At 39.1% G+C, this 7,993-nt stretch overlaps 1 pseudogene; it reads left to right on the top strand.

The window, feature by feature from the left end:
* Positions 1 to 1,220: 1,220 nt before the first annotated feature.
* LOC149207854 (pentatricopeptide repeat-containing protein At2g13600 pseudogene) lies at positions 1,221 to 4,040 on the top strand (annotated as a pseudogene).
* The last annotated feature ends 3,953 nt before the right edge of the window (positions 4,041 to 7,993 follow it).

The raw sequence follows: 7,993 nt of genomic DNA, 5'->3' as shown, positions 1-7,993 counted from the left end.
TTTTATGATATTTTTTCTTGAAATTTAGTTGTGTAGGAATACTAGCCTATTTGAAGATAGGCTCTTTTTTCCTATTCAATGTGCTATGTAGAATATGAATATCTTTAATAGTGTTAGTCAACTCGAGTTTGAAAAACCTATTAGGTGGTTTTGGAAGAGGTCATAGATATATTATGGGCTTGGATATATTTCAATGAAATAGATCGAAGAAACCCCAGAGATATGGAGTTAGGAGGTCTATTCATCTATTGAATTCTCATTGGTTAAAATTCAAAGCAACTCAACAATTTCATAAAACTTATGGAATTGAAGCTTGCTCTAATGTTAACATATGAAGGTGTATAAAAGATTCACATATTTAGGGATTCACAAGTTGTAATTAAGTGGATGAAGGGCTCATATATGCGTGAAAATTTCCTTTTGCAACCTATATTTAAAGAGGAAGTCTACACTGTGAAATTTGCTTTCCAACCATATCTTTTCATTGTATATATAGGGAAATGAATGAGAAGGTTGATGGGTTGTCTTAAAAAAGATTGCTTTTGAATATAAGAAGAAGGATGGATACTCGAAGTACTAAAATACAACTTTCTATTAGCTCGGCTTAGTTGGACTAATTGATCATGATGATAAAGTTCATTTGGGTTTTTCTTGACAAGAATCATTTTTTATATGTATTGGTTAAAACTAAACACATAAATTTATTGAGAAAATATATATTTTTTATAAGATGAACGTTGTAAATGGAAAATTAGATTACTTGACTTGAATAAGATTTCATCAGGCCAGGTTTAGTCTGCCCAAGTTCATGGGAAGGGATAAAAACTAATTTAGGTATAATATTTAGGTATAATAAAGATATAATAATATGGAAGTATGAGATATAATAAAGATAAAATATTTGGATTTGGAGTATGTTTTAAGAGTGCTTCTGCGTGGTTAAGAGCTAGTTTTCTTGGAATATAAGGAAACAAGTTAACGATCCAAAACTTAGAGGTATCTAACAAGAGTGAAAGCTTACCCTTATAGACCACAGACGAATTATTCTAAGTGGCGTGGTTTTCCTTGAATAACAGTGACGAATCAAGTTATTCCAAGTAGAATAAACATGATTTTCCTTAAATAATGGCAACAAGTCAGAGTGCATTAGCCGTTAAACATAGTTTGATATAATACTTTAAACTGTCCCGTGCGGAACACATTTTCGTAACCACCAAACATATACTTGTTACGACCAACCTCCTATTGAATCCAATACACCTGCTTCACACCGTTGAATCTCTCCAGGGAAGAGCCTCTGCCATTGTTCCGGTGGATTTCCTGAAGACAGAAACCTCCACAACTTGAATTCATCAATATCCATCCGCGATTCTCAGCAGCAGTTGAACCATCGCCGAACTGTTGATAAAATGAAAATGAGAAGATCAGTAGCATGATCAGATCAGATCAAAATTAAAATTAACTGTTTGTAAGAACTCCGCTTTACATTTTAGACGATTTGTATGCTACTTCTATTGCCACCCCTCCATGATATGGTATGATCGCACAATCTTTAACTAAACAGCACAAGAACAAGAAGGCGATGTTGATGATGGTTTCGGCGATCTGCCCAATGATTCTTTTTCGGCCTGCAAAAATGCATGTCGCCGCTATTTCTCCTCAAACACATCAAAATGCCAACGATATCTCTCTTGACCATCTCACAATACTCTGTAAACAGGGCCGCTTGAAGGAAGCGCTTATCATTCTGACTACCACAAGCAGTTGTGTTGACTCTTCTGGGTATCTCCATCTCCTGCAGGCATGCATTCAGAAGAAAGCCTTAACAGAAGCCAAAATAGTTCATGCCCACATCAATGAAAGGGGTTTTATAGGAGACCGCATGTTGGGTAATACGCTTGTCAGCTTGTATGTCAAATGCAGGAGCATGGCGGATGCTCGCAGAGTTTTCGACGAAATGCCCGAACGGGACGTGTGTTCTTGGACTGTTATGATTGCAGGTTATGCAAAACATGGACCTCCTCAGGAGGCTTTGGTGTTGTTTCACACAATGAGGGAAACAGGAGTCCAATCTAATCAGTTCACCTTTGCCAGCATTCTTCCAGCCTGCATTAATTTGGGATTTCTGGAACAAGGCATGGAGATTCATGAAGAAATAATAAAAGCCGGGTTTCAGTCTGATGTTGTGGTATCGACTGCACTTGTGGACTTGTATGCAAAATGTGGGAGTTTAAAGGATGCGCGTAAAGTGTTTGATAGAATGTTTGAACGAGACCCGGTTTCATGGAATGCCATGATTGCAGGATATGCACAGAATGGGAATGTGGATGAGGCCTTTAAGCTCTTTAGTGCAATGCCTCACAGGGATGTTGTCTCATGGAATGTAGTGATTGCGGGATTTGCACACAATGGGCACGGCGAGGAGTCCTTGCGACTTTTTCAACAGATGCAAATGGAAGGCATGAAGCCTGATTCCCAAACCTTTGCCAGCACTCTCCCAGCTTGCGCCAATTTTGCAGCTCTGGAACAAGGTACAGAAATCCATGAAAAAATAATTAGAAGTGGATTTCAGTCTGACATGGTGGTCTCCAATGCTCTGATTGACATGTATGCAAAATCTGGAAGTATAAAGAAAGCACGCGAACTGTTTGATAAAATGAATCAACGAGATGTTGTGTCTTGGACGGCGATGATCGCTGGATATGCTATGCATGGCCGTGGCAAGGAAGCTCTCAAGCTCTTCGAGCAGATGAAACACTCAGGTGTGTGTCCAAACCGTGTAACCTTTGTTGGTATTTTGACTGCCTGCAGTCATGCTGGTTTGGTGGATGAAGGCTATGAATACTTCAATTGCATGAGTAAATATTACAATATTACTCCTGGAATGGAGCATTATAGGTGCATGGTTGACCTTCTTGGCCGTGCTGGGCATTTAAGTGAAGCACAAGAGTTTATCAACAAGATGCAAGTAAAGCCTGATCCTATCGTATGGATTTGTTTGCTTAGTGCCTGCTCAATGCATAACAACATAGAGCTAGGAGAATCTGTGGCAGAACGTCTGTTTGAATTGTATCCCGACCATCATGCACCATATATTCTTCTCTCAAACATTTATGCTTCAGCTGGCAGATGGGATGATATTCAAAAAATACGTGAAGTAATGAGACACAATGGCATAAAAAAGACACCTGGATGTAGTTGGATTGAAGTCAATAAACAGGGCATGCTTTCCTTGTAGGATACAGTACACCCTCACAAAAAGAGAAAGCCTATACAAAGATGGAGAGATTGTCTTGGTAGATGAAGCTAGCAAGGTATGCTTTTTCACTAAAAACTGAATGAATTGGGATAATAGAAAGAAGAAATTCCTTACCACATAAGTTATAAGCCAGAAATTGCATTTTGTGTATCATATGCCTCTGCTTGGAAGGGCTGTTAAAATTAACAAGAAACTTCCAGAGTGTTTGGTGACTGCCGATTGGCAAATCAAGTTTGTCTCCAGGGCTGCTGCACAATAAATAGTACTATGAATGCATATTGTCACCACCATATTTTTTATTAAGTGGTAGAAATCCTGTGAGAATTATTGGTAGTGCCGTGGGAAGGAAGCTATAAACATAGAGATCTTGGTCAGAGGAGCAAGGTTACATATGCTATTGGCCTTAAAGTAGTAGTAGGGGATGAAGGCTTTATTTTCAAGTTAAGGATAATGGGCACTGTTTTGGAGATCCATGACTTGTTTTTGGCCTTTGATTGAATGAATCAATGTAGAGAACCATACTATACATCGGATCACGATATAGATATAAGGGGTATATGAAGGCTTTGCTTTCAAGTTAAGGATAACGGGCACTGTTTTGGAGATCCATGACTTGTTTTTTGGCCTTTGATTGAATGTATCAATGTAGAGAACTATACTATACATCGGATCACGATTTAGATATAAGGGGCGTATCAGATTCGTAAGACATCAATGTAGAGAATTATACTGTACATCGGAGTCACGATTTAGATATAAGGGATATATCAGATTTCTAAGATATCTTCTGGAATGATATGCCAGCTTTGGAAATCCAAGGAAAGTGTTTTAAGTGGCAGGAAAATGGTATTTATTGTTAGTGTTGTCCTGGCATCTCATCAACTGTATGCTGAATCCCTTTAATTTAACCGTAATAATTATTTGGAAAACCATGAGAAATGATTAATTATTCCTAGTAATTTTTTCTTTCTGATTTAAATTAAATTTCAGCCTTACTGATTAAGAAGTGCCACTGGGATTTTAACTAGCAAATAAAATTAACTCTCAGCAGAAGCAAAACAGTCAATTTCCACAAAAATAGACAGAAATATTTGCCCTTCAAAATTCTGTCTTTTATTTAATAAATTTCAAGCATACAAGGGCTCCCTTACTAGGAAATAACCCACTCAGAAAACAATATTAGCTATAACAATTTTTTGGGAATAAACTGGGTTCCTGTACAAGCTGTACAGCCCTCCCAAAATTTCAAAATCACCCGGAAACCTCTGATGCAACTTGTATGGCTTGTATGACCTCTCTACACTGCTATACGACTGCTTTGTGTAACAACCCCCCTTGTCAAACCGGGAGAGATTACTAGGTTACCTGACTCTTGAGCATGGTTGCAAGAATGGGGTAGTTGTCTCTTTCTTTTTCTCTCCCTTTCTGATCTCTTTTTTCTTCTGCTCTCCATGTCAGAAGGTTGTGTATAATTATAATCCCACCCCTTAGCTTGGTACCGGCTTCTCTATTCAATTGCAGTGTCACAGCCCTTAATGACAGTCTAAGGACTGGTGATCATGGCTTCTTAGTCCTTAAAGAGGTATAGAAGTAGCACTAACAGCAGGACTCATGTAAGGAACCAGAAACAGATTTATAACAAGACAAATTAAAAAGGCCTTGTAGACTGTCCCACATGAGGAGGTAATTAGCTTATGGGCGAATAACAGCGGCCTAAGCTTCAGTGTTACCCATGGCTACAAAATCCATAAGAAGTCCTGCAATCTTGTAACTCCAGTAAATAGTTAGCCAATAAGATAACTTAGAATGGACATTGGGGTGAGGCTCATAATTTTCCTCCCAACCATTGGCAAGCTGCCAACTGTGCAGCTACCACCCCTAGTTGATGAAACCTGTCCCAATGTCCAGCCATTCACGGATTTCAGAGGTCTAGTCCGACCTCCACCCTTCTGGCATAACCTTGTTCAAGTATAGGGACTCCAGAGATCTAATCCGATCTCCACCCTTCTGGCATAGCAGCACAGGGACTCCAAAGATCTAATCTGATCTCCACCCGTCTGGCATAAGGGTATAGGGACTCTAGAGATTCAATATGATCTCCATCCTTCTGGCATAATCGTATAGGGACTCCAGAGATTTAATCCGATCTCCACGCTTCTGACATAAGAGTACAAGGGATCCAGAGATCCAATCTGATCTCCACCCATCTGGCATAACAGTACAGGGACTCCAGAGATCTAATCCGATGTCCACCCTCCTGGCATAGCAACATAGGGACTCCAGAGATCTAATTCGATCTCCATCCCTTTTGGCATAAGAGTACAGGGACTCTAGAGATCCAATCCGATCTCCACCCTTCTGGCGTAACAGTACAGGGACTCCAAAGATCTAATCCGATCTCCACCCTTCTGGCATAGCAACACAGAGACTCCAAAGATCTAATCCAATCTCCACCCTTTTTGGCATAGACGCATTACAGTTTGCACAGAGATTAATGAAAACATAAGTCACTATTGTGATTATCACACATTAATAATGCCTATAGTAGAGTCATTGTGGACCACAACCCATAAAGAAATTTCTTATCTGACTCATAGAATCTTTTACATCATCAAGCTTTCACAGTGCTTGGCGATATAAGCTCGTTGAGGCCTAAGGCCTTGTGACTAGTTTATTAAGCAAAATTACCTCTGGCATATCTTTTACAACCTATGCTCATTCATGATTCGTAAGATACCTTGGATCACCTTCCACCACATAAGTAGGGTCTCTCACGCTTTCTTAGTGTACCTTCCAGGTGGTTCACATTCGTTTAATTTCTGTGTAGACTAGGTTGGTTCAAGAATGAGGTCCTTAACTCTCCTCCCAGCCGTTGACAGTCTGCCAACAAAGCAACTGCCACCCCTAGCTTAGGACCATACCAGGGATTCCAAAGGCCTTTTCCACCTCCACCCTGCTGGGATTCCAGAGGAAACCCTCCTCCACCCTATAACCATTGAAGGAATTACAAAGATAACAATTTCTCCACCTTCATCTCATTCAAGGATTTCAGATGTTTTCTCCACCCTTCCAAGAATCTAGATAATTTCTCCACCCTGAATTTACAGCTTTAGTACCTCCACCTCTCATTCAGAATCCAAACAATACTAACTCCAACTATCTGGCAAATGACCTTCATCCAACCTCCGCTCATTTAAAGCCAAGGGACTCTAGAGTATAATTCTCCATCCTCAATTTAGTCACGAACCCTGGGGAACCAAGCAGTAGTTTCACTTAATGAGGCCAAGGATTCTAAAGTTATTTCTCATTGTTATGAAGGCCATCTTGGATATTTTCTATCATATTTGACTGCCCACTAGAATGGCTGCAAATTCCCTATCCTGGGAAAATTTATGATATTCTAGTGATAGCACAGTAGGTCATATGATAACCTTATTGTTAAAAATTCTTTTCTCACACATTAAGTCTCAGGGTTCCATTTCCCAATTGTACAAATAGCCATAAATATGCCCAAAATAGCATAAGCATCTGAGGTTACGGCAGGGTTTCATTCTTCATTCCCATAGTATGTATAAGTAACATCGACAACGTGAAAACTTTACCAAAATAACACAATCAAAAGAGATTACATTCCTCGTTTGACTATGCCAAGTATAATACGAATAAACAACATCACAGGTAGAGTTCCATTCTCCCTTGGCTATGCCACATATAATACAAACACACTATTTCTCAGGCAACGTTTTCATTTATGCGAGAGAACGTGAATGGTTCTGGCTCACACGATTTTTCAGACAAAGTTTTCATTTATGTGAGAGAATGTGAATGGTTCTGGCTCACATGATTTCTCAGGCAGGGTTTTCATTTATGCGAGAGAACGTGAATGGTTCTGGCTCACATGATTTCTCAGGCAGAGTTTTCATTTATGCGAGAGAACGTGAATGGTTCTGGCTCACTTATGTGCTACGTTTCCATAAGTTTCTATAAAATTCCGCCTAAGGGAACTGCCAATTCTTTCTTTAAAAATTCTAAGTTTGAATAAAGTTTTCAGTGGGGCTTCACAAACAGTTTGTAGATTAAGTCTTGTAGGTGTAATTTTCTCCCTAAAATTGACACGAAACTGAATGGTTGCCCTCACATAGCATTATAATGACAATTAACTATTTTATGATAGTCACACCATTGTTATGCATCCAATAACCATCAAAATGAATTATTTTGTAATATTCTCACTTAAATATGACTGCGAATTCTCGATAATTTTTTGAGTGTGTGATTGAGTTTAATGGCGGATTTCTTCGAACAGTTCAAGGGTAATACTGTTGTAGGTGTATGTATTCATAATATTTTACCAACAATGGTATACAGTGACAATCAAATGCTCTCAAGCAATTTCTAGTGGACTGGTATGATTAATTTAACAACTCAGAAAATTTTATAATGCTGATATATTAATGTCCACATAATGAAAATGACAGAAATAACCTCTTTATTTATCTTTTGAGCAAACACATCAGAGAGCGAAGTGTCAAGGGTACCTGGTTCTGTCTCCAACAAGGCAATGTTCACTCAACAACTTTCTAGGGCAGCAACAACGCTTTCAGTCTGGGAACGTTCCAACCAACAGTTCCAAGTCTTTAACTCATCCCAAACCAAGTCTGGCCCACGCAGAACTTGCCCTTGTGATAATACGCAACTCCAGAGGTGAGATTACAACAGTCTCGACATAGAAAT

Source organism: Pinus tabuliformis, chromosome 1_2 (assembly GCF_031772625.1).
Source record: "Pinus tabuliformis cultivar Carrire ecotype Pingquan chromosome 1_2, CPIR1, whole genome shotgun sequence".
Taxonomy (NCBI): domain Eukaryota; kingdom Viridiplantae; phylum Streptophyta; class Pinopsida; order Pinales; family Pinaceae; genus Pinus; species Pinus tabuliformis.
Note: the sequence above shows the minus strand (reverse complement) of the source record. Positions and strands in the feature narration are given on the sequence as shown.